The sequence below is a fragment of the Canis lupus genome, chromosome 28, assembly GCF_048164855.1.
Source record: "Canis lupus baileyi chromosome 28, mCanLup2.hap1, whole genome shotgun sequence".
Taxonomy (NCBI): Eukaryota; Metazoa; Chordata; class Mammalia; order Carnivora; family Canidae; genus Canis; species Canis lupus.
The window spans coordinates 31,764,704-31,792,396 of record NC_132865.1 but is presented as its reverse complement, the minus strand read 5'-3'; the positions used below and the strand labels follow the sequence as shown (position 1 = coordinate 31,792,396).

Below are 27,693 nucleotides of genomic sequence, written 5' to 3'. Positions count from 1 at the left end.
ATTTAGAAAAACCAGCCAGCTTTTTTTTTTTTCAGTTATCAAGAACCAAATATCCCTCTTTATTGCTTCAAACACTCATCAGGAAAGAATAACATCCTAAGTACAGATTCAGCTTTATGGTTCTCGTATGAAGGAAATATATCTATGTAGTCTCCATTACAGAGTGTCTTCTGGGAGATGATGGATATAAAAGTTTACATTTATGCTGTACACTTATTATGGTAACTTTTTTATTCAATAACCTAAGAAATTAACTGCTATTTTTAACAAAAGATAGAAAAAATTTTGAAATTATTTAAGTTGCAACTAAGAGTTATATTTTTATTAGAACCTTGCAATAAGTACAGGAAGAAATTTGTGAACTTATAGAATATAATTTTGTTATGTGTGAACAAATTCCCAGTTAAAAAATTAAAAACCAATGTAGAAAGCCATGAATATTAAACAAAAAGCCAGATAGGATTTGCTGTCATGTCAAAAAGAAATTAAATTCTATACCACAAAATAGAGTGTGAGTTAGCAACTGTCTATAAATGCATGTTACCAAATACCAGACAAAATGAACAACTTGTTTAACATTGCATAACTGCAAAAATGTTTATAAAATGTCTACCAAAAATATCTGGTGCAATTAGTATATTTATTAGAGCTCTAAAGCCACAAACCTAATGATTAGATGTTCTCCAGAAACAAATATGAATCAAACACTTGTTATTTTCTAAGTAAATGTAATGAACTAAGGCTGACATTTATGTCAGGAGGGAGAATCTGAAAACTTAGAGCATAAAATCCAAGTAGGTGTTTGTTCGTTAAAAGGGCAGGAGTAGAGTTGAGGGTGGGGGGATGTGAGGCTCTCATTTTACATGAGCATTTCTTTTGGTCTAGTCAGTCAGAAGCACTTTGAATACATTCTAACAGAGGAAAAAAAAAAGAAGAGAAAAGATTTTAAAAATGGGAAATATAGCCACACGGAGACTCGGAAATGAGTATATATTTTGTATGGAACACACTTGTATCCCTTACTTACTATCCAAAATGATTCAATTGAAAGGAAAATACACGTACCTCTTATCCTTTTTTCCCCTTTAAGCTCAGCTTTAATTATAAGCATTCTCTTAATATGCAATTAAACAAATAAAAGGATAAGGAAAAATACATATGTAGGCTTTCATTTAAAAATATGATGAATATAATTTAGTTTGGTACCCTTATATTTCATCTTTAATATGGCTTCATGCATGACCAAGAAAGTTATTACTTTGTTAAGAAAATTAGAATTTCTTAAGTAGATCATTTGTGCCTTGAGATCCAGTGCTTAGGATAACCACTCCTTAGGCAGAAGATTCTAGAATCAGCTTGACTTTCTACCTCATTAATTGCTATTACTAACACAAAGTTGGGAGTACTAGGAGCTATATTTTCTGGATGAAAGATAATCAGGTTTATATAACTTTATTACAGTTGTTCTTTAGTGTCATTCAATGGGTTTTAGATATGAATCTGCATTGCCATAAAGAAAAGACAGAAAATGAATTTTTACCTTCCAACATTAAATTGGTCTGGTAATAAAATAAATAGAAAAAGAATATTCACAACATTTCAAGCTATTTTATTTAAATGTCTAAATATTCTCGCTAAATTTTCCTTAACTTAAAATTATTGAACATTCAGGCTGTTCATACGTTTAAGATAGCTTTGAAAATCATGGGGAAAATAGACATTTAACTTCTTTTTTGCCATTATTATTTGTCACAAACATCTTCATCTTCATCATCCATTATTAGTATATGACTGAAGAATATGTAATGGTTGCCTTTGGCTCAGAAAATTTCATTGTCACTTTAAAAGTAAAGTATTTCATGCAATACTTGCTCAGAAATCTCAGCACCCACACACGCCAGCTGACCCTCTTTTGAAGTGACCATCCCCATATACTGTGTAAAGGCCAATAAATAAAATCAATCTTATCCCACCCGTGTTATAACTAAATCTCTCTTTTTGAAGTTAGAACAACAAATGTGAAAATGGACTTTACTTATTCACTAATGAGCAGTTATTTTTCAATTTCTGTTTATGATTTTCAATTTTCTTTATGTGAGAGTATATATTCCCATCACAGGAAAAAAAGAAAAAAGAAAAGCAAATGAACAGAAAAAAAATCTTTACATTCTAAAAATTGTAATAAGAAATTTCTTGGTCAGCCCAGATGGCTCAGTGGTTTAGCGCTGACTTCAGCCCAGGGCATGATCCTAGAGACCCGGGATCAAGTACCGTGTTGGGCTCCCTGCATGGAGCCTGCTTCTCTCTCTGCTTCTCTCTCTCTCTCTCTCCCTCTCTCTGTGTGTGTCTCTCATGAATAAATAAATAAAATCTTAAAAAAAAAGAAAAGAAATTTTTAAGTAAAAGATGTCTTGAAACTAATTACTGAAAGAGCTTACTATAGTTCCTAGAAAAATCAACACAATGGCTGCAATAAGTAACCTCTAAAATGTCTCCCAATGATCCCCATTTCCTAGTATTCACATGCTAGTGTGTTCACCCTCCAAGTGTGGGCTGGATCCAGGGAGTCACTCCCAATGAGTATATTACAGCCCTCCAAGATTAGGTTATAAAAATAATAGAACTTCCATCGTGCCCTCTCTGTCTCTCTCTGTCTCTGTCTCCTTCCCTCTCTACTCCCAAACTTTCTGAGGGGGTAGCAAGCTGCCATGTTATACATAGTCCTATGTAGGGGTCTATTTCAGCCAGGAATCAATGTCTTCAGTCAAGAATCTGTGAGTAACTGAGACCTGCCAAGGAAATGAACTGAATTTTGGATCTTCTGAGATTCATAGCTGTGTGAGTGCCTGGGAAGCAGATTCTTCATAGTCAATTACTAGAATGACCACAGCCCAACAACACCTAGGTTACAGCCTTGTTAATGCTCCGGAGTCAGAGGCACTCCATCAAACTTGGATTATTGGCTCATAAAAACTGTGAGATAATAAATGTTTGTTGCTTGAAGCTGCTAAAGAGAAAGTAGCTAATATAATGAGTATCACCAAAACATTGGTTGGTAAAATTATTGAGCATCAGGAAAAAATACATGAAGTGACTTAGGGAAATAAAATTGTCATGGATTTTTAACACACTACCTTATGATGATTAAGAAAATATGATCTATGAATTTTACATCCAAGACATTAGGGAATATTTTTCATATGATCTTTTTCTAAGGAATGTTTTAGTGAATTACCTTCAGATGATCAAAATGATGCACAAAATGCTGACATAAGAACTCATGCTGAAGATTCACAATTTACTGCATTAAAATGTACTGCTCTGATCTGGCTTTTCTAGCAAAGGTTCTTATCCATTCCCATTCTGTAATACAGAATATCTAAACAGATGATCATCTCCTAGGGACCCTAATCCAACTATGTTGATAGTTTTGCCTTACTCAAGTAGGTTTTATTTTCAAAAGTATGAAATAAAATATAAAGAAAAGCAAGTAAACACAAATTTTAAAAATTGAGACATGATTTTCCAGCCAAAGTGGAAAACTCTATTTACAGGGTATTTAGAAGAACACTCAGGATGATCTTTCCTCACTGATGGGTTTCCTCAGTTTATCCCAAACTGAGACTGTTTATTCCCACCCAACAAATTGTAATATTAAGGTCTGATAAGATCAAATGCTTTCCAAATAACTTAACAGTGTCCCAAAACAAAGCTCAAGAACACTTACAGGTATACAAAAATATTCAGTGTCCAACAAGGTAAAATTCACCAGGCAGTCAACTGAAACTGATTGAAGATTGACATAGGTGTGAGAATTAGCAGACAAAGACATTAAAAGTTATTATAATAATTAATTAGAAACATGGAAGATTGTTATAAAGCTAGATATTAAACTTTCAGAGATGGAAACTACAATGTGTGAGATGTAAATACACTATTTAGTGTTAAGGTCTGATTAGATAATGCAGAATAAAAAAAAAAAAAACGGTCTTGAAGATGTAGAAAAAGATTTCCAAAATGAAGCACAGAGAGAAAAGTTAATTAAGAAGAGCAGAGCATCAGTGATCTGTGGGATACCTATAAGCATCCTCATGTATGTGCAACTGGAGCCCCCACAGGCAAGGGGGAGCAAGGAATTTTGAAGAAATAATAGTTAGAACTTTCCAAATTTGATGAACTATAACTCACCCTTGAAAAATACTAATAAACCCATAAGCACAGGAAAATGAAGAAAATTCCACCAAGGTACATCAGAGGAAGAATTCTCAAAAGTAATGATAAAGATAAAATCTTATAAGCAGGCAGAGAAAAAAGCTGCATTCCATATAGAGGATAAAGGTAAGAATTAGAGGGATTTGTCAGACACAATGAAAGTTAAGATACCAAAGAAACAATATTAAAGTATTAGAAGAGGAGCGGGGCAAGGTGGCTGAGGAGTAGGGTCCCCAAGTCACCTGGCCCCACCAACTCACCTAGATAACTTCCAAATCATCCTGAAAACTTACTAATTCAACCTGAGATTTAAAGAGAGAACAGCTGGAATGCTACAGAAAGAAGAGTTTGTACTTCTAACGTAGGAAGGTGGAAAAAAAAAAAAGAATCCAGTGGGGGAGGGGCCCCACGAGGAGCCGGGCTAAGGCCCCCGGCGAATGCCTCTGGGACGGGAGAGCCCAGCCCCAGAGAAGCTGGAACTTTAACAATCCGCACCAGATTCTTCCCAGAGGGAAAGTTGCTTGGCAGGGAACTTGGGGAAAACCCCAGGCAGGGCAGTGGAGCCTCCAGTCTCCTGGAGTCACTAATAGAGGAGAGGCGCCTGGGGGAGAGTGGGCTGCACACCACAGGCCAAGCTTGGTAAAGGGCCGGAGCCCGCCCTTCGGGGCCTCAGGGAGAAGTGGTGGGTCAGGCAGGGGCTCCGGGTGGAAGGGGCTGCACCCTGCTGCCTTCGGGAGTCACTGCTGGGGAGCGCAATTCCAGCAGCGCAGGGCCCGGATCCCAGGGCACCGGGCGACACAGCCCAGGATCCTGTGCTCCCCCAGGGACAGGCAGAGGACAGGAGGACACAGGACACGGAGGATGCTCCTGCCGCCGAGTCCCCCAAGCTGTGCAAATCAGCACTCCCCCATCCCTGGAGCATCCAAGGCCGTGTGGACTGGGAGACTGTGGTAGTTACTGCAGGAGCTGACTCCAGGGCTGGAAGGCTGGCTGCTGCCAATGAGGTTGTTCCTCCTGGTGTCACCCTGTGCTTGGGACAGAGCAGGCGTCCAGGGAGCCGGGGTCTCACAGGATAAACAGCTCCCACTGAGCCTGGCACCTGGCAGGGGGCAGGGCATCCCCCTGGTGCACACACCTGAGAATCAGGACAGCTGGCCCCTCCCCCAGAAGACCAGCTGGAAGGACGGAGGAAGAGCAAGTTCTTGGCTGAGCAGCGCCAGAAAGCTCTAGGGGAAGTCGAGGGATTTACAGTATATAGAACTAGAGGGTACCCCTCCTTGTTTTTGTTGTTGTTTTTTCTTTTTTTCTTCCTTTTTCCAGTTCAACACGTTTTTACCCACTCTGCACTGAGCAAAATGACTAGAGAGAAGAAATCACCACAAAAGAAAGAATCAGAAACAGTACTCTCTCCCACAGAGTTACAGAATTTGGATTACAATTCGATGTCAGAAAGCCAATTCAGAAGCACAATTATAAAGATACTGGTGGCTCTGGAAAAAAGCACAAAGGATTCAAGACACTTCATAACTGCAGAATTTAGATCTAATCAGGCCAAAATTAAAAATCAATTAAATGAGATGCAATCCAAACTGGAGGTCCTAATGACAAGGGTTAATGAGGTAGAAGAACAAGTGAGTGACATAGAAGACAAGTTGGTGGCAAGGAAGGAAGCTGAGGAAAAAAGAGAAAAATGAAAGACCATGAGGAAAGATTAAGGAAAATAAATGACAGCCTCAGAAGGAAAAACCTATGTTTAATTGGGGTTCCAGAGGACGCCGAGAGGGACAGAGGACCAGAAAGCATATTTGAACAAACCACAGCTGAGAACTTCCCTTACTTGGGGAGGGAAACAGGCATTTAGATCCAGGAGATAGAGAGATCCCCTCCTAAAATCAGTAAAAACCGCTCAACGCCTCGACATTTAATAGTGACTCAACGCCTCGACATTTAATAGTGAAACTTGCAAATTCCAAAGATAAAGAGAAAATCCTTAAAGCAGCAAGAGACAAGAGATCCCTAACCTATATGGGGAGAAATACGAGATTAAAAGCAGATCTCTCCACAGAGATCTAAATGGGTCCTAAATGAGAAGAACGTGCAGCCAAGAATACTTTATCCAGCAAGGCTCTCATTCAGAATAGAAGGAGAGATAAAGAGCTTCCAAGATAGGCAGAAACTGAAGGAATATGTGACCACCTAACCAGCTCTGCAAGAAATATTAAGGGGGACTCTAAAAGGAAGAGGATGCCCAAAGAAACAATCCACAAAAACAGGGACCGAATAGGTATTATAATGACACAATTCATATCTTTCAATAGTAACTCTGAATGTGAATGGGCTTAATGATCCCATCAAGAGATACAGGGTTTCAGACTGGATAAAAAAGCAAGACCCATCTATTTGGTGTCTACAAGAGACTCATTTTAGATCTAAGGACACCTATAGCCTGAAAATAAAAGGTTGGAAAACCATTTACCATTCGAATGGTCCTCAAAGAAAGCAGGGGTAGCAATCCTCATATCAGATAAAGTTTATCCCAAAGACTGTAGTAAGAGATGAAGTGGGACACTACATCATAGTTAAAGGATCTATCCAACAAGAAGACCTAACCATCATGAATATTTATGTCCCTAATGTGGGAGCTGCCAAGTATATCAATCAATTAATAACCAAAGTAAAGACATACTTAGATAATAATACACTAATACTGGGAGACTTCAACACAGCACTCTCTGTAAATGACAGATCTTCAAAACACACCATCTCCAAAGAAACAAGAGCTTTAAATGATACACAGACCAGATGGATTTCACAGATATTTACAGAACTTTACATCCAAATGCAACTGAATACACATTCTTCTCAAGTGCACATGGAACTTTCTCCAGAATAGACCACATACTGGGTCATAAATCAGGTCTTAACTGATACCAAAACTTGGGATTGTCCCCTGCATATTTTCAGACCATAATGCTTTGAAACTAGAACTAAATCACAGAAGAAATTTGGAAGAAATTCAAACACGTGGAGGTTAAAGAGCATCCTGCTAAAAGATGAAAGGGTCAACCAAGAAATTAGAGAAGAATTAAAAAGTTTCATGGAAACTAATGAGAATGAAGATATAACCATTAAAAATCTTTGGGATGCAGCAAAAACAGTCCTGAGAGGGAAATTACATGCTTGCTGTAATGCAAGCATCTCTCAAAAAATTGAAAAAACTCAAATACACAAGCTAACCTTGCATATAAAGGAACTGGAGAAAGAACAGCAAATAAAACCTACACCAAGCAGAAGAGAGTTAAGAAAGATTCGAGCAGAACTCAATGAAATAGAAACCAGAAGAACTGTGGAATAGATCAACAAAACCAGAAGTTGGTTCTTTGAAAGAATTAATAAGATAGATAAACCATTAGCCAGCCTTATTAAAAACAAAAGAGAAAAGACTCAAATTGATAAAATCACAAATGAAAAAGGAGAGATCACAACCAATACCAAGGAAATACAAATGATTTTTAAAACATGAGCAGTTATACACCAATAAATTAGGCAATTTAGAAAAAATGGATGCATTTCTGGAAAACCACAAACTACCAACACTGGAACAAGAAGAAATAGAAAACCTGAACAGGCCAATAACCAGGGAGGAAATTGAAGCAGTCATCAAAAACCTTCCCAAGACACAAAAGTCCAGGGACAGATGGCTTCCCAGGGGAATTCTATCAAACGTTTAAAGAAGAAACAATACCTATCCTACCAAAGCTGTTCCAAAAAATAGAAAGGGATGGAATACTTCCAAACTCATTTTATGGGGCCAGCATCACCTTAATTCCAAAACCAGACAAAGATCCCACCAAAATGGAAAATTATAGGCCAATATCCCTGATGAACACAGATGCAAAAATTCTCAACAAGATACTAGCCAATAGGATCCAACAGTACATTAAGAAAATTATTCACCATGACCAAGTGGGATTTATCGCCTGGATGCAAGGGTGGTTCAACACTCATAAAACAATCAATGTGTTAGATCATATCAGCAAGAGAAAAAACAAGACCATATGATGCTCTCAATAGATACAGAGAAAGCATTTGACAAAATACAGCATCCATTCCTGACCAAAACTCTTCAGAGTGTAGGGATAGAGGGAACATTCCTCAGCATCTTAAAAGCCATCTATGAAAAGCTCACAGCAAATATCATTCTCAATGGGGAAACACTGGGAGCTTTTCCCCTAAGATCAGGAACAAGACAGAGATGTCCACTCTCCCACTGCTATTCAACATAGTACTAGAAGTCCTAGCCTCAGCAATCAGACAACAAAAAGAAATAAAAGGCATTCAAATTGGCAAAGAAGAAGTCAAACTCTCCCTCTTTGCAGATGACATGATACTGTACATAGAAAACCCATGAGACTCCACCCCAAGATTGCTAGAACTCATACAGCAATTTGGCAGTGTGGCAGGATACAAAATCAATGCCCAGAAATCAGTGGCATTTCTATACACTAACAATGAGACTGAAGAAAGAGAAATTAAGGAGTCAGTCTCATTTACAATTGCACCCAAAAGCATAAGATACCTAGGAATAAACCTAACAAAAGCAGTAAAGGATCTATACCCTAAAAACTATAGAACACTTCTGAAAGAAATTGAGGAAGACACAAAGAGATGGAAAAATATTCCATGCTCATGGATTGGAAGAGTTAATATTGTGAAAATGTCTATGCTACCCAGGTAATTTACACATTTACAGCAATCCCTATCAAAATACCATGGACTTTCTTCAGAGAGTTGAAACAAATAATCTTAAGATTTGTGTGGAAACAGAAAAGACCCCGAATAGCCAGGGGAATGTTGAAAAAGAAAACCAGAGCTGGGGGCATCACAATGCCAGATTTCAGGTTGTACTACAAAGCTGTGATCATCAAGACAGTGTGGTATTGGCACAAAAACAGACACATAGATCAATGGAACAGAATAGAGAATCCAGAAATGGCCCCCCAACTCTATGGTCAACTAATATTTGACAAAGTAGGAAAGCCTATCCACTGGAAAAAGGACAGTCTCTTCAACAAATGGTGTTGGGGAAACTGGACAGCCTCATGTAGAAGAAAGAAACAGTACCATTTTCTTACACCATACCAAGATAAACTCAAAATGGATGAAAGATCTAAATGTGAGACAAGAACCCATCAAAATCCTAGAGGAGAACACAGGCAACTCCGTTTTTGAACTTGGCCACAGCAACTTCTTGCAGGATACATCTATAAAGGCAAGGAAAACAAAAGCAAAAATGAACTATTGGGACTTAATCAAGATAAAATCTTCTGCTGAGCAAAAGAAACAGTCAAAAAAACTAAAAGGCAAGCCACAGAATGGGAGAAGATAATTGCAAATGACATATCAGATAAAGGACTAGTATCCAAGATCTATAAATAACTTATTAAACTCAACAGCAAAGAAATAAACAATCCAATCATGAAATAGGCACAAGAAATGAACACAAATTTCACGAATAAGACATACACATGGCCAACAAGCACATGAGAAAATGCTCCACATCACTTGACATCAGGGAAATACAAATCAAAACCACAATGAGATACCACCTCACAACAGTGAGAATGGTGAACATTAACAAGACAGGAAATAACAAATGTTGGAGAGGATGTGGAGAAAGGGGAACCCTCTTGCACTGTTGATGGGAATGTGAACTGGTGCAGCCACTCTGAAAAACTGTGTGGAGGTTCCTCAAAGAGTTAAAAATAGAACTGCCCAATTGCATTACTGGGTATTTACCCCAAAGATACAGATGCAGTGAAATGTCAGGACATCTGTACCCCAATGTTTATAGCAGCAATGTCCACAATATCCAAACTGTGGAAGGAGCCTCGGTGTCCATCAAAAGATGAATGGATAAAGAATATGTGATCTATATATACAATGGAATATTACTCAGCCATTAGAAATGACAAATGCTCACCATTCGTTTCAACGTTGGTGGAACTGGAGAGTATTATACTGAGTGAAGTAAGTCAGTTGAAGGACAAACATTATATGGTCTCATTCATTTGGGGAATATAAAAAATAGTGAAAGGGAATAAAGGGGAAAGGAGAGAAAATGAGTGGGAAATATCAGTGATGGTGACAGAACATGAGAGACACCTAACTCTGGGAAACAGAACAAGTGATAGTGGAAAGCGAAGTGGGTGGGGGAATGGGGTGACTGGGTGACGGGAACTGAGGGGGGCACTTGATGGGATGAGCACTGGGTGTTATGCTATATGTTGGCAAATTGAACTCCAATAAAAAAATACATTTTAAAAAAAGGAAAAAAATAAAGTATTAAAAGAAAAAGAAAAGAAAAAAACCCCAAACTATCAACCTAAGATTCTATACCCAGCAAAAAATACCTTTCAAAAATGAAGGTAAAGTAATGCCTTTTGCAGCCATAAAAACCTGAAAGAACTTATCACTGGAAGACCAGAGCTGTAGAAATGTTGGAGGAAGTCCCGTTATGGACATAAGCAAATGTCAGATGGCAATATGGATCAACACAAAGGAATGAAGAGCATTAAAAATGGTAACTGCCCAAGATTATTTTCTTATCAATTAAAATTCATTAAAAGTTGACTAACATGTAATAATAATATATGTGTGCAACAACATATATAAAGGTAAAATGTATGACAATAACAGCACAGATATCAGAAGAGTCATAGAAGTATACTATTTTAAACCTTTATTTGTTTTACAGAGAGAGAGAGAGAGCACAAGAGCAAGCAAGGGGAGGAAGAGGAAGAGAGAGAATTTTAAGCAGACTTCTCACCGAGCACAGAGCCCAACATAGGGCTTCATCTTATGACTCTGAGATCATGGTCTGAGCCAAAATCAAGAATCAGATGCCTAACCAACCAAACCACCCAAGCATCCTGAAAGTATTAAAGGTCTAGTACTATAAGTAAAATGACATAATATTAACTTGAAAGGAGATGGTCAAAAAGTTGAAGAGGCTTATTGTGAATCCTAAGGCAATCACTAAAATAAAAAAGTAAGACTTGTTACTAATTAGCCAACAAAAGAGTTAAAATAGAGTCTGTGATGGCTAATTTTATATGTCAAGTTTGCCATGCCATACTTCCCAGATATTTGGTTAAATGATATCTACAGATCTTCCTTTACTCATCATGGGGTTACATCACAAAAAAAAAAAAAAAAAAAAAAAAAAAAAATCATCATATATTGAAAAAATTGAAAGTCAAAAATACGTTTAATACACCTCACCCACCAAACATTATAGCTTTGCCTTGTCTACCTTGAATGTGGTCAGAGCACTTACATTAGCCTGCATTTGGGCAAAGTTATCCAAGCAAAGTCTATTTTATAATAAAGTCTTGAATAACCCATACAATTTATTGAGTACTATGCTGAAAGTGAAAACCAGAATAGTTGTATGGTTATAGAATCATTGTAAGTGTACTGGTTGTTTAATATTGTAGATGATCATGTGGCTGACTGGGATATTACATATGAATATGTATTAACATGTAAAATATAAGGATTCTTATATGTTACTAAATCTATATGTTATAGTTATATCTTTATGTATTATTATATATTCCATAATATATAATATGTAGTATATGTTATTAATTACATATTAATCCCAAAAGAAAGCACAAAAAAAGAAGAAATGGGCAACAAAGAATGGATGGGAAAAATAGAAAACAAAGATCAAAATGATAAATTATCCATACCCACCACATTAATGCAAATAGTTTAAATTGTCCTACTAAAAGACAGAGTCATTAGATTAAAAAGTAAGACTTACTATTATGCTCCCTACAAGAAACACTTTAATAATAAAGATACAAATAGGTTAAAAAGGAAAAGCATGGTAGAGATATGAGATACTAAAATTAATCAAAAGAATACTGGAGTGAGTATATTCATCAAAGTGGATAACACAGCAAAGGATATTAGCAAGGATATAGAAGTTTTTTTTTGTTTTTGTTTTTGTTTTAAAGCTTTTATTTATTTTATTCATGAGAGACAGAGAGAGAGACAGACAGACAGACAGGCAGAAGGAGAAGCAGGCTCCCTGCGGGAAGCTCATTGCAGAACTTGATCCCAGGATCCCAAGATCATGATCTGAGCTGAAGGCAGATGCTCAACCACTGAGCTACCCAGGTGTACCAAGGATCAAGAAGTTTGTATCATAAAGAAAAGTGTGTCATTTTATGTACTGAATAATGGAGATTAAAAATGTAGAAGCAACAGTGAATAGAAATATAAGGAGAAATATATAAATTCACAGGAGAAATAGATAATTCAGAATGATAGCAGAAATATCTCTGGAAATTTCCCAAATATATGGAAACAAGATAGCACAATAACATACTTCACATTCATTGAAGGCAAAAATCAAAATATATATGAAAAATATTCTGAATTGAATGAAAATAAAAACAGAGGATATATTTAAAGGAATATTATTGGCAAGATTTATCATACTAAATGCCTTCATATTATAGAAGTAAAAGGTCTCAAAACATTGATTTAAGATTCCTTCCACCTTAAGCATCTAGAAGAAAAGTAAATTAAACCTAATAAGTAGAACAAAGAAATAATAAGAATCATAGTCACAGTTAATGGAATAAAAACAGAAAAACATCACAGAAAACCAAAGATATCCAAAACTGGTTACTTGAAAATATTTCCAAAATTGACAAACTTCTAGTTAAACTGATCAAGGAGAAAAAAAAGAGACAAGACACAAATTATAAACATCAGGAATGAGAAAAATTTCAATGCTACAGTTTTTAGACCTACTAAAATATAAAAAATTCTGTACCAATAAATTCAAATAACAGATTAAGTGGACAAATTCCTTGAGAGACATAAACTACTAAAATTTACTGAAGAAAAAATGGTACATTGAGTAGCCTAGGAAATCCCTAAGAATAAGTTAATGAAAAGACATGTGCAAGCACTTTACAATGAAAACAGTGCCTTGAGAATCTGCCAGAAAATAATACTGTCGCAGGGTTGGGTGTGAGTGGCTGAGTGTGAGCTGGGGGTGGGAATGTAGTAGGGATACTGCAGTTATGGATTCAAGCACTTGAAACTGGAGGTTGGGAACCAACATGGGTGAATGGGAACGTCTCCTAATCAGATATAACATAATATAGGAGCAGTCTCTTTCAAGGAAGAACTGGTGAGGAACAGTTTAAGGGAACATAAAGCGATACAAGCCCAAATCAACATAAAATTCTGTTCTATAACATATTTCATGTAGGGGATGTGTCTGGAATATTTACAATAATATAAATAATATTTTTGAGTGCTTATTCTATTTTTTTTGTTTTGTTTTGAAAGACAGAGAGAAAGGACACAAGTCGGGAAGGAAGGGCAACAGGAGAGAGAGAATCTTAAGCAGACTCCATGCCCAGTGTGGAGCCTGATGCAGGGCTCTATCTCACAACCCTGAGATCATGACCTGAGTAAAAGCTGAGTCAGATGCTTAAACAACTGAGCCAACCTGGCGCCCCTGCAGTGCTTATTGTTTGCCCAGTATTGTGTTAAGTGCTGTATAAGCCTGTGATTCAATTATTCCTTCTATTTGGAGATAAGAGAAGGGAAGTTCAGAGTGTTGATAAACTTTCCTAGAGCCTGGATTCTAACCAATCAGACAGTGATGAAGATGATGATGGTAACAGCAACAAAAAAAGTTAACTTTGAATGTGCCAGCAGTTTTTGTTCTTTATCATATTTAATCTTCATACAACCTTATGAGATAAGGTACTATTTTTATTTTTTACAGATAAGGATTTTTAAAAATATTTTATAGATAAGGAAACTGAAATACAATGTTTGAGAAATTTTCCCATGTCACAAATGTTTGTCTACTATTTTCACTCTAGGAAGACTTGAAGAAAGATGATCTGTTTCAACCAGTGTTTTGCACCAGCTTGAGGGATAAAGTATTTTTATTGCCAAGAGTGATTTAAAATTTTTATGCTTTTATAGAAATGTTATACAGTTTATTTTAAAATAAATTTCCCAGGCATAAAACTCAATGTGGTCCAATTAAAAACCAAGTTTGTTATTCATTTATACAGACTTAAGTTGAGGATTTCCACGAGAATCATGTGAGAAAGACATAGTGCCACATGTGCAGAAGGGCAACCTCGTTATTGGGAGTGATTTTTTAAATAAGAATAATAAAGAAGAGAAAATGCATAGTTGGGAGCGCACAGTATGGAAGGTACTTCACAAATGTCATTAAGTCTAGTAATAAACTTTCAAGTGAGCTATTATCCCAATTTGACAAATAAAGAAACTGAAATTCAGGCAGATGAACTTATTTTTGAAGATCACACAAGTCGTAGGTAGAATCAGGATTTGTATTTGGGTTGGTCTGACACTGTCCTTAGACTTGCATATATACCACTGTGCTTTCCAAAAGAAGGTCTTACTCCATAATGTAGGTTTTTCTTTAAAAGGAATAATCCATTCTGGCTAGTTTTTAAAAGAAGTGATGGATTGCTTTAAAAGCAAAGAAAGAAGTGTACCATGGTCACTGAAGACTTAATAATTCTTAATCAATCATGAAGAAAAGCATTATTAAGATTAGATGAATACTGGGACTTTGTCCTAGAAAATCCAGAGAGATTGGTTTAAACCAATGAACCTAAACTTTACAAAAAGCATGAGTATAGTACCCTGAATGTTTTACACATTTGCTCTATACCTGAGGTTGCTTGAGTTATTTATTTATCCTTGAAAAAATTAAATATATTTATATAACATGAAAAGAAAAATGTAATAAGTAACATTTTATTAATTGCTGATGGAATATCCTAAGTCGTGTAGGTATGGCAGTGGGATCAGAATTCTGCATGGTTTTTATCCTTAATTTTGCCATCCTTGGACACACATCCAAGCTGTTATAAGTTGAAAAAAGCACCCGGTCACCAAGTAGCAGCAAATTGGAAAAATAAGAGTCTGGGAAAAAGTTGTAAGTCCCACACAGACATGCCAAAGTTTCAGTGATGTAAATAATGCCATGGTCATCTGGCAGAAAGCCAAGTGCTATTAAGCATGGATCAAGATAAGAAAATGGAATGTCTTCAGATTTCAGTGTTTCAGAGACAAAATTTACAACACTTCAATTGTTCATTTCTATGTATCCCACAAACCTTTACCTAAGCAGGAAATTCCATCTATTTAGTTTCACATTCATTGAAAAAGGAGCCAGGTTTATTACTCACCTCTTTTAGCTAAAATGGCAATAAATTAGTAATTCAATGGTTTCTTATGAAGGCATTTTACACACATTTCTGATAATGATAACTTAGAGCATAGACTCAGGATGATAAAGAAAACATAAGAAATAAGGAAAGAACCTTACTTATTTTCTGCTTTTGATCCATATGTCACATTGTTTTTCTCCTCTGTCAGTTAAAAGTAGAATGCAAAATAAGAGGAAAAAATTATAAAATGTTCATTAGCAAAAATACCTTGGAGGATATTAAAAATTAATTACTAATTTAAGAAAAACAAATGTGAATTACAGTAAACAGTTTTGCTATTGACTAGCTTAAACATGCAAACTAAGTATATTCCAAAAAATATTCTGATATATTTAAAAATGTATACATCTGTATGCTTGCACTCAGGTTTTAAGATAGCGTTTTAAGATGATATTCTAGGATCAGGATACATAGGCATTAATGTTATCTGTAATAGTGACTTAAATTGTTTCTCCTCAGAGAATTCTTCAAAGAAACTTTAATATATGTATCTTTACTTTTTTCGCACTTTATTTCAAAAAAATCTTCACTATTACACTTTCTTAGTGACTTCCAACACTATTTTTCTCAAGTGATTCTATAACTTTAGAAAGGACACAATCCAATCTCTTATAAAATGGCCTTTGTTATAAAAAATGTCCTCATTTCCTTCTGCAGAAAAGATACACTAAAAATAAACCTAGCTTTCTTGTTGCTTTGCCATTCTTTTTACCGTCTCTCTTCCTTTCTCCTGGTGATCGGTAGGCATAGAGGCAGGTTCCTTTCACTGTCTTTGAAAATTGTTTTCATTCTTTACAGTGCTGTTATCTAGAGCTGACTTTTTTTTCCAATTTAAATATTAAATATTTGATTTTCAATTTTCAGAATATTTAGCAAGCCCAGCCACTTTGCTATATTTGTAGGTCAAATAATTAAAAAATAAATTAATAAAAATCAACTCAGAGTTTTACATTCTTAGCAATAAATTATAGTTATTACTATTGAATGAGGCAAATGAGCTAGTTCAGGGCCTATTAGATTTCCCTTCTTCCCCACCTTCCTCTATGGCATAAGCTGGAAAATGTAACCCTGAAGCCCCAGCAGCCTCCTTTGGAGGCACCAGAGAGGCAAAGTGAATAAAGAAATGGTGTAGTTGAGAGACAACTGAAGATTGACCATTAAATGCAGTGTGGTGGGGGCCTTGGTGGGGAAGTGTGAGCCCAGAGAGCCCTGTGTGGGGAAGCACACAGTAGTATTTACCGTGTACAACTTATTTCATATCCACAATCTCTAGAGGTTAAGTTGATATAAACACAGTAACTTCCTGCCATGGGCCAACTGCAAAGCATGTCAAGACAGCCTGGGTTTTTGCCCTGAGGTGGGAGTAGAGAAACTTTTCCCATTTCCTAAGTTAATTGTTTTATTTGGGATGGGGGGTTAGTTTAAGATGGCACCAGAACTCATTATAAAACAAGAAACCAAATTCATCATCTTTCCTCAATATTCAGCACTTTATTTCCCCTTCTTAAACTTTCTGTCAACAGATCCTTGGAGTCATGCTGAGTTCACTTCTCCTTTCCCAATATCTAGGGTGTCACCAAGTCGTGCCAGCTTTTCCTTGCCACTGTACTGTATCTTCCCCTTCTAATATCTCTCTTTTTCTACTGAAGTTGCATTAGTCAAGGACCTTATCTCCTTCATAGTTGTTACAGTAATTTCCTATCTGATTTCTTGGATTCTATCTCTCCTTCTGGCTCCCTCCTATCCTGTCATGATTGCATTTTCTGATGATCTTCTCAAATACCTTAAGTACTCTGTATTGTCTGTGGATTACTGTTCCCTCTTCATTATTCCTCCCAGTTTGCCCTCGGATTCTTCAGTGCCTCTCGCTATGGGCTTGGCCATATGACTTGTTTTAGCAATGGAATAGTACAGAAGTGAGAGTGTGCTGGCCAGTTTGGAACCAATGCCTAGGAGGCATCACACATGCCTTGAGGGCATGTGAGCCTGTGATCCATCATGAGAAATGCGTTCTCCTGGTACCTGTGCCTTCAGAGTGAGCCTGAGAAAGATGGCAGGTGGAGCACACCAGATCCTGAAATGGAAGCCTGGAGTCCAGCCAGACTCAGTCAACCTCAGTCAAAGTAAGAGAAACACAGCTAACCAGTAGCCGTGTGAGCATGAAAGTCAAGATTTGCTTTTGCAAGGCCCTGAGAGTTCAAGGTTGTTCACTACAGAAAAATTGGTCAATATATTGCTTGCAGAATAATGTATAAACTCTTGCACTTGTCTTCAAGGTCAGGAAGATTTTGCTTCATCACCTTTCTTGATCTAACCTTGCTACTACATGAGCTGCCGGTTTGCTCACACTATCATAAGTGTGTATTTGAGTTCCATTTTGGGGCCTAGTTCTTTGTCATGCTGTTATTTCTTTCAAAGCTGAGCTCTAACACTTCCTCCACGAAGTCTTCTCACTGACCAGATATTGATGCTCTGAGCTTCAGGCTAGACTCTCTCTCTCTCCCCTCAAAGTCTCTACAAGTTATGCTGCATTTCTATTAGTCTCTTATATTGCTATGAAACTTTCTGTGCTAAAAGGTGAAAGTGTGAGATCAAGAGGTTCTCTGATGTGATGATAAGCATGAACATGGCTTGTTGTAGTGTTTACCAGCTAGGGGATCCTTAGCTATAGTTATTCTTTATGAGCCTTTATTCATTAGCTTTAAATTGGGGATCAAACTCCCTACTTTAAAAGAGGATTGTAAAGAACAAATGTGATAATTTATTTTAAGCTTTAAGCACAGTGTCAATTATGTATGATGAATAGTAGAAACTACCAGTGAATATTAATATTTTTGTGATTACTTTGTAAGTCCTAAGGTAAGGAACCATGTTTATAACTTAAGATCGCCACTACTTACTACAAAGTGGGTGAATTTTTCCTACCCTACTATATTTCTATCATTCAAAATTAATCTATTGCCTGAAATAGGCATCAACATGGTTTTGGTGATGATAGTTGTGATCATCCTTAAGTATATCCATCAAGACATGACAGTCGCTTAGATTATGGTAGTAACTGTAGAAATTAGTTAAAAGTGGCCAGACTGGCTAGATTGGGGGCAGTAAAGAAACAATCCAGGCTTCTAGGCTTTTATACTTTGCAATGGCATGAAACGATGGTACCCTTTACTGGGAGATAAAATAATGGGGAGAAGAGGAAGCAATTGGGAGAGGGTTAAGATCAAAATACCTATTTTGACATGAGACATGTCTATTAGAAATACAAAGAGAGTGTCAGATGTTTTCTGTCAAATATAAATATGGAATTCTAGGGCTGAAAGTGATTAAATAGAAAATGACTTATGCAGAAGTGAATGGAGATGAAAGACAGATGCAGGATGGGGATGATTAACTGGTGGTGGAGACAATAAATTTATTGCCAAAGGGGAGAGAGGGATAATGGCATGAACAGAGTCCTTGTGTAGATTAGGGTCCTGTGTGTAAGTGGAGGGGTTACATTAGAGAAGGGAGGACCACCATACCCCTTGAAGGAAGGCAGATACAGAAACAATGGCCAATTTGATATTACTCAGATCTCTTCTAATAACCTACATTTTCTCAGTTAAAAAAAGAAGTAAGTATGGGAGAAAGGATGATGAGCATACAAAGAGAGAGAAGGTATCAAGAAAGAGGCATCTGGCAGATGGGAGAGTACTTGACTGCAGACAAGTACTCAGGACTCACTTGAGCTCTGTAGTTACAAATTGAAATGAAACCAGGCAGCAGAGTTGTGTATTTCTCTCCAGCAGCATTTGGGAAGAAGAAAGGGGCACAGAAGTTGAAAGTAGTTTGAGAGTGATTATAGAGCTGGCCTGTGGAATTAATCATGAGGCATGAAAACATCAAGGGACCCAAAGGCTGTATTATCAGGTGGGTTGTCCTGATGTGGAAGTCATCCTGAATGGTGACCCCAGTAGTAGTGGAGAAAAAAAAGAGCTAGGTGGTAAAAGACTCCATGCAGAGGAGTTTGCTGCATATCTTTTCTTTTTTTCAGCGTTGTTCCATAGGACTACTGACTGCTTTGAAGTCACTCGTCTTTCACAATTCTGTGTTGGTGGATGTTTGTATTTTGTTATCACACATCATTTATGCCCCTGAATTCATTATGGTGGTCATGCACATGTGCATGACCACCATAATAACATGAAAGTCTTCAAAATAAAGTATGGCTGCTGAGTAAGTTAAAATTTGGTCTTTGCAACCTAATCAATACATGGGCTGATGTCTGCTGGTTCCCATCCTCCACTTTCCACATTTAGCTTTGGTGAGGAATAGTTTTGGGATTTTCCACATTTATGCTCTCAATTCTAAAAAAATACAACACTACATTGTGAATACCTGAGACTATCATCGAAGTGAGGCATTTCTTTGAGTTTGATATTTTTTTTTTTTTAGTGTACTTTAACATCAGGGTCAATCAAATTAACTCTAAAACCATTTAATGGAAAGACACTAAAATACCATCAAAGTGATGATATCGATTTTATTTTGAAAGCTTACAGCATCAAAAGGAGTTTGCACTCAAAAAGGCAAAAAGAAAAGTATTTTATGGAAATTCTTTGTCATGTACGATCCTTAGGATTAGTTTTTCATACATGCGTTGGATCCTCCACCCCAATTAGGATTTGGATTCCAGGATGACAGGACTACATATTGTACCAACTTTATCTTCAAAGATCTAGCATGAACTTTAAAAAAAATAACCTTTAATTTAAAAATAAATTTATACTTCTAGAAAATTTGTAAAAAATAAGTGCAGTACAAAAATGCAAAAATATCAACAGTATAAAGAACTCCCAAAGTACCTTTTACTCAGATTCAACATGTACCCAAAATATGATTAACTTACCCCTTTTGCTTCATCATGTGTGTTTTATTTTCTGAATTAATTGAAAATAAGCTGTTTATACCTTACTTTTAAAGACTTCAATGGATATTTCCTAAGAACACAGAGATTCTGTTACCTAACCACAGTAGAAGGATGAATTTGATAGGATACCTCTGTATAATCTACTGTTTGTATTCCAATTTTGCCAGTTGACCCAAAAGTATGCTTAATAATATGTTGTTCCCTTCTTACACAGTCCTCTTTAGGATCAGTTATGTTTCTTCAGTTTCCTTTAATCTGGAATATTTCCACTGTGTCTCTTTTTTCCTTCAACATTAACATTTTTGAAAAATAAACTTGTTTTATTTTTAAATAAACCATTTCTTATTTTGATTTTGTCAATGTTTTCTTAGGATCATGGCTAGAATGATGTGTAAGTGATGTTGTGCCTGTCTCAGCGTTATCACATCTGGAGGCACACAATGTCCATCTGCCTCTCAGTGGTGATGTTAATTTTGATCATTCAGCCAATATGTTGTCCAATCCCTGCACCATATTATTATCAATCAACAATCTGTGGGGAGATTCCTTATGACTATGTAAATATCCCGCTTTTCATATAAATTTCCTCTGACATTGATCATCCTGCTTGATCCAATTTTTACTATGATGGATACAAAATCATGATTTTTTAAGTTTTCTCCTTCTACATTTAGTTTTTTGACTCTCTTACCATTATTTGTCTGCTATCTACTATCTATCTACCTATCTATCATCTATCTGATCTATCATTAATTTATTCATCTATTATCTACTCATCAATAATCTTTTTGTTACTGGTATGAACTAATAGTTTCTTCTTTTTTCCAATGGTTTAGCATTCTTTACTGTTCTTGATTATTTTGGTGCTCAAATTTTCCTGTATTTGGGCAGTGGGAGCCTCTTCTACCTGACTCATGTCTTTGTCATATACCCTTATCATTTTTTAAGCACTTCTTTACTTTCTGAAATCAAAAGGTGTTTTATGCCCAGTCTTGGGATTACCCATTGATCTGCAGAACCTATTCCTTTTAGTTAGAATGGTATTATAGACCACTGTCTGCATGCTTCATGTAACACATGCCTTTGTATATATAAAACATCATTTTTTAGTGATAATGATATTAATTACAGTTTATGATATTTATATTTAATTACTTGCACATCGATGAGTTTATTTGAAGATCTTCTGCATATACTTTCTTTGGCATGAGACTGATACCAATTTTCATATGTCCAAGTACAAAAATGTGTTTAAAAGAACTATGACTCCTATGAATCTATTTTGCCCAAAATCATAACCACAAGCTGCCTTGGTGATAATCTCTTCACAAACGAGTCCTTTGTTGTCAAGCTTTGCTGTCTGCTGCGACATTTCTTTCAAAGTGAACTCTTTGCTTGGTTTGGCTGATGGGGACACTAAGCCTGAAGGAGAGGAAAATGGGCTAATTTTTTAAGCTTATTCTCACTTAAGAGGTATGAGTCATCTTGGATCTGAATTACATAGGGCCATAGAAAACATACAGCCTCTCCTTCTCTTTGCTGCACTGAAAGAGCCATCTTAGGAATCTTTTTTCCCTTATTTCTTGGCAAAATCATAAGGCACTAGAAGCTGGCTGGAATAGGATCTTGTGGGTAGACATTCTGAGGCAAGTTCCAATGCAGGTACAGCCTTTCTTTCTCCAGCAACTGGGGGGAAGAGACAGGATGGGAACATGCTTTCTACAAATATGTATGAATAACATCACACATAAAATACAGATAGCCTTGTACAAATTCTGTCTTTTGATTAAACGCTTATTTATTTTTATTTTCCAACCACTTTTCTCAGTGGTGTTATAATACTGTCTGAAAAGAAGGGAAAAAAAGTTCTTGGCATTATTACCGTTCAATAAATTGTTTGCCTCAGCTTTTATAGAAACTTTCCTTTTTCTTTATTAGAAAATTGTGTCTCCATTTTCATTAAGTTTTTCAAAGCAACAATCAAGTTAAAGTATTAAGAGTTTGATGAAAATCACTGGTATCATATAATTCTGGAAGTGGACAGTTGTTTGTTTGTTTTTAAATATTACTTTAATTATAAGCACCTCTCTGTGACCTGTATGTTCTGGGGACAACCTGATATACTCACTACTTATTTTTTTTTTTTTGCATAATGAACAACGGCTTTAGCAATTACTTTTTTATTTTATAACATCCAAATGATTAACCTTTAAAGAAAATTTAAAACTTGAAGGCTCACAACATAACTTCTTATGTAAAGTTTGTTGGGGATATAAAATCACTACAGTCCAGAAAAGACTAAACCTAGAGTCTACAATGATAAAATGTATTATAATGATATAATGTATATAGTAATAAAATGACTGGGAGAACACATAGTTTTCTTTAGATTTACTTAGGCTTATATTTTAAAAGCTTAGTAGAAATCTTCAAATCTTAAAATAGTAGAATTAGAATAAAACTTAAAGGTCATCCAGCCCCAACCTCTAATTACTGTCTGATTAGTCTCCTTAATATTGCAGACGTTGATCATCTAACTTCTGCTTAAACTCCTTCCACAATGTTGACGAACATGCTGATTTCAGGAGCAGCCATTTCTAGGCACAAGTAATTACTAGGATTCTTACCTGAATTGATGAATCATAGTTTTAAAGACACCAATATTTCTAACTGATCTAGGTTTTACAAAGGAAGATCTTAAACTATTTAATGCTACTTAGTATTAAGAATGGGACAATTACTTATTCTTCCCAATCTACCTACATTACTGTAAACAATGATTATTCTATTGATAGTACCAGTCCTAAAGCTTTTCATGAATTTCAGTTAAATAAAAATGTTGCTTTTCTATCATCTTTCAGCTGGCATTTTGGACCCAAGTCTAAGATTTTCTATTTAATAATACTTACATTTCTTCTTATTGGATTTGTTGTATCACTCTTCATTGCTTGAAATATTTATATACCCACATTTGTTCTATGTATTGGCAAATCTATCTTTTACAACAGCTAGCAAGTTCCTCATACTTAAAATATTTTCAGTTGGTTTCCATGACACACATTCCTGATTTTACTCTTTACTCTCTGACTTCTCTTCCTTAGTCATCTTGTAAGTTTATTATTCTCTGCCGATTATTCCTCAGGGTCCCATGATAATACTTGTTCCATTTCAACATATACATACCTTCTAGGGGATCCTATTCATTCCTTTAACAAGTGTTCTTTTTTTTTTAAAGATTTTGTTTATTCATGAGACAGAGAGAGAGAGAGAGAGAGAGAGAGGCAGGGACACAGGCAGAGGGAGAAGCAGGCTCCATGCAGGGAGCCTGATGTGGGACTCGATCCGGGGACTCCAGGATCACGCCCTGGGCTGAAGCCAGGCACTAAACTGCTAAACCACCCAGGGATCCCTAACAAAGGTTCTTAATCTAGAATCCAAAGAAGGGCTTTAGGGGAGGTCATAAACATTGCTCTGCATATGTTTGTTTTGCACCACAGCATTCATTAAGTTCTTAAAGCCAAGGAGGACAAATTAATAATAATAATAATAATAATAATAATAAATAATAATAATAATAATAATCTGATCTATATGCTGTTGATTATCATATAATTATCTTTTTTTATTCAAGTATAGTTAACATCTAGTGTTATATTAGTTTCAGGTGTACAATATAGTAATGCAACAATTTTATACATTTCTTGGTGCTCGACATAAGTGTCCTCTTAATCTTCTTCATCTGTTTCTTTCATCCCCTCCTCTACCTCTCCTCTGGCAACCACCAGTTTGTTCTGTCTTCAAGAGTCTGTTTTATTGTTTGTCTCTTTTTTCTTTGTTTTCATTTGTTTTGTTTCTTAAATTCCACATATGAGTGAAACCACATAGTATTTGTCTTTCTCTGTCTGACTTACTTCATTTAGTATAATACACTCCAGGTCCATCTTTGTTGTCACAAATGGCAAGATCTCATTCTTTTTTAAGGCTAAGTAATAGTCCATTGTGTGTGTATGTGTGTATCATATTTTTAATCTATTCATCAATAGATGGGTACTAAGGTTACTTCCATATCTTGGCCATTGAAAATAATGCTGCAATAAACACATCAGTATTTTTTTTTCAGTACCAATAAGTTTTTATTTATTGTATTTTCCCAAGGTAAAGAGAGAACACATCAGTATCTTTATTGTAGTGTCTCTTCTGCTCACCATTTACCACAACAAATCTTCATCTACCCTTTAAATTCCAAGCATACTTTTCATCCTGTGTCCTGACTTAGTGAATGTCATAGAGGCCCAAGCTGGAAACATTGCAATTTAATATGACTCTTCCTCTTGACTCCATGCAACCCAGGCAATAGATTCCACATTTCCATCAATGCTACCATGTCTGGTAAGGTCATGATTCCTCTACTCCTCCACTTCCCCAGGAAAGCCACCAATACCTCCTGCTCCTGTAACATCTTTTTAAGTGGGCTCCCTGATTCCATTTGCAGCATCTCCAATCTGTTTTTCAGCCCAAAGAACCTTTCTGAAAACACAGTGAGTATGTTATACTCTAGGGTTAAAAACCTACATTTGCTTCCATCATTCTAAGGATAAATACAGACTGTAGCTTTGCAAACAAGGCTATTAATCCTGGCTCATCATGTTATACTCCCTCAATTTCAGTCTGCATTCTAATCATACCACATTTCTAGATATTCTAAGATGTAGTGATCCTGTCTCTATAACTTGGTGGGTATTACTCTTTCTATCTGCAACATTTGTCTTTTTCTCCACTAATTCCTCTTACTTATTTTCATGATGCAGGCAGAACAATGTTTCCACTAAATTAAGTCATATGCCTCTCGGATATGGATTGAGTGAGATTCTACTACTATGTAACCCCATAGCTCTCTGTACTTTCTCTGTCATAGAACTGTCTAGAAGCTTCATCCTCAACCCACATTTTCATAATCTTCCAGAATAGTCCTCACCCAAAACATCCTCAAGTAAATATATAGTTAAGTAAAATCAATCCTTACTGTGCAAATACAGCTTCCAGACAAGCCTTGTAGGCACCACCTTCAGCCAGATTGCCAACATTAAACTCATTCTATAGAAAAACTTTGCAGTTTCCTCTGCCAATCTTGTACTTAAATATATTTATCTGTTCCTTCTCTCATGCTACAAATTCTCCAATGGCAAGGACTAAGCACTCCCTGCCCCTCCCCACTGTTTTATCCTTGATACAAGCCTGGCACAGTACCATACTCAATAACGTATATATGATTCATAAATTTTCTGAGTGTATCTATGACTTCTTTGATTCCAAACAAAGCTGAACTGAAGATAAGGGTTCAAAGTGAGTAAACAGAGACCTCCCCCTAGTTAATATCCATTCACCAGCAATCCTTGCATAATGCAATTCAACAGGCAATGAATATTATTTGTAGAGATTTTCTTCACTGTGACCACACATCACAGATGTTAGAAATTTTGTCAAATGCCTTGATGAAACCCACAAGTACTCTGCTTACAGCTGATATTGCTCCTAAGCCTCCAAAAAAATTACTAGGATGTTAAAAGCTCAGAACCTAAAATAGAACATCATCCATATCCTGAAGAACTCACAGTATATTTAGGGACACACGTATGTAAGCAAATACTTCACAACATCACATGGGCCATGATAGAGATATGAGAAAAATAATTTGCAAGGACAAAAAAAGCAGTCGGTCCGCCATGATTTATTTATTCTTTGTGTGTACCTAGTCTGGTTTCTAGGGATTATGAATTTCTTTCTACAAGCTTGTATCTGAAATAATTAACCATTTGCTCCAGAGACTTGCCTTCATTCTATAACCACATAAAAAGTTTTAGAAATAAAGAATAAGAGGAGAAAGAAGACACTTACGTGGTTTGTTGAAGGCACATTCTGAAACTTTTTAAAACCAGGATAACATTTATTCTTCTCTACTATCTCCTTAATGATTATTGATGGTAGCCAAGGGCTCTCTCCGACAAGTTCTCTCAGTACCTTGGAACAGTTCATCTGGGTCCAGAAAAGTGGATTCATTTTGAGAAGCTGGATACTCTCTTACAATCTGTTCACTTATCTTTCAGTTTCAATTTCCCCGTACCCAATATATTTTCCACTCTTTGCAGGCTGAAGATCATTCTTTTTGACAGGGAGGACAGAAATAAAATAGGGGATTCCTATTTCCTTTCTCTCTTTTGCTAACTTTATACCATCTGCCCATAATCAATGGGATTATTTCTCAGTATTTTTCCTTGCTCAAGTTGGAACTAACCCATGTTTTCATCCTCAGTTTCTTCTGAACTTCAGTCTTTCATGATACATACTACTACTAATCCTTTGGTTAGATACTAACTGTTCACATATTTATTTTTCCTCAGTCATCACTTTTTCCTAATTTGGGTAAAAACTTCTCAAATGATATAACATTAATTATGTGCTCATTTGTAGAGCTAGGAGATCAGTTAGTGGTCATATCACACCCTATTATACAGATGTCTCATGGAGGCACTGTATGGCTAAATGATTTTCCTCCAAGTAACATGCTAATTAAATGGAGAGGTGTTACTACTCAAACTTTTCTTTGGGTTCCTTTCCTCTTTCCAGAAATCTCTCCCACACCTTTTCATTGACAGCACAGTTAGTTTTCTCACAGAAGACACTGAAACCAGCTTGTCTACCCTTCAAGATATTTTCTATACAAGTAAATACATGTATACATACATATAGACTGTTTTTACACAAATGGTAGTGTATTAGTCTGCTCATGTTGCCATAATAAAACACCACAAGCAGCGTAGTTTAAGCAACAGACATGTAAACAACAGTTTTAGAAGGAAGAAGTCTAAGATCAGAATGTTGGCAGATTTGATTTCTTCTGAATCCTCTCTTGGTTTGCAGGGGCTTCTCTTCTCACCGTATCCTCACATGGTTTCCCCTAGGTCTGTGTGGTTTGTCTATGCCCTATTTTCTTCTTATAAGGATAGCAGCCTTATTGGATTAGGGCCCCCATATGACTTCATTTTACTTTAATAACCCGTTTAAAGGCCTTATCTCCTAATACAGTCACATTCTGAGGTACTGGAGTTTAGAACTTCAACATATGAATTTTGAAGGATCATAATTCAGCACCAAACAGGTAGTTTTCCGATAACAGAACTCTCATCTTCTTTATTCTTTTAAAAATGTATCTTAGATGGGATGCTTGGGTGGCTCAGCAGTTTAGTGCCTGCCTTT

General features: G+C 36.2%; 1 long non-coding RNA gene across 1 annotated transcript in view; it reads right to left on the bottom strand.

Annotated features, from left to right (window-relative positions):
• The window catches only part of LOC140620006 (uncharacterized), a 52,407-nt gene extending 25,634 nt beyond the window's left edge, over positions 1–26,773 (bottom strand). The window contains exon 1 of the long non-coding RNA XR_012019762.1: positions 26,335–26,773. This is a non-coding gene — a long non-coding RNA (uncharacterized lncRNA). The remainder of the gene's footprint in view (positions 1–26,334) is intronic.
• Between the last annotated feature and the right edge of the window lie 920 nt (positions 26,774–27,693).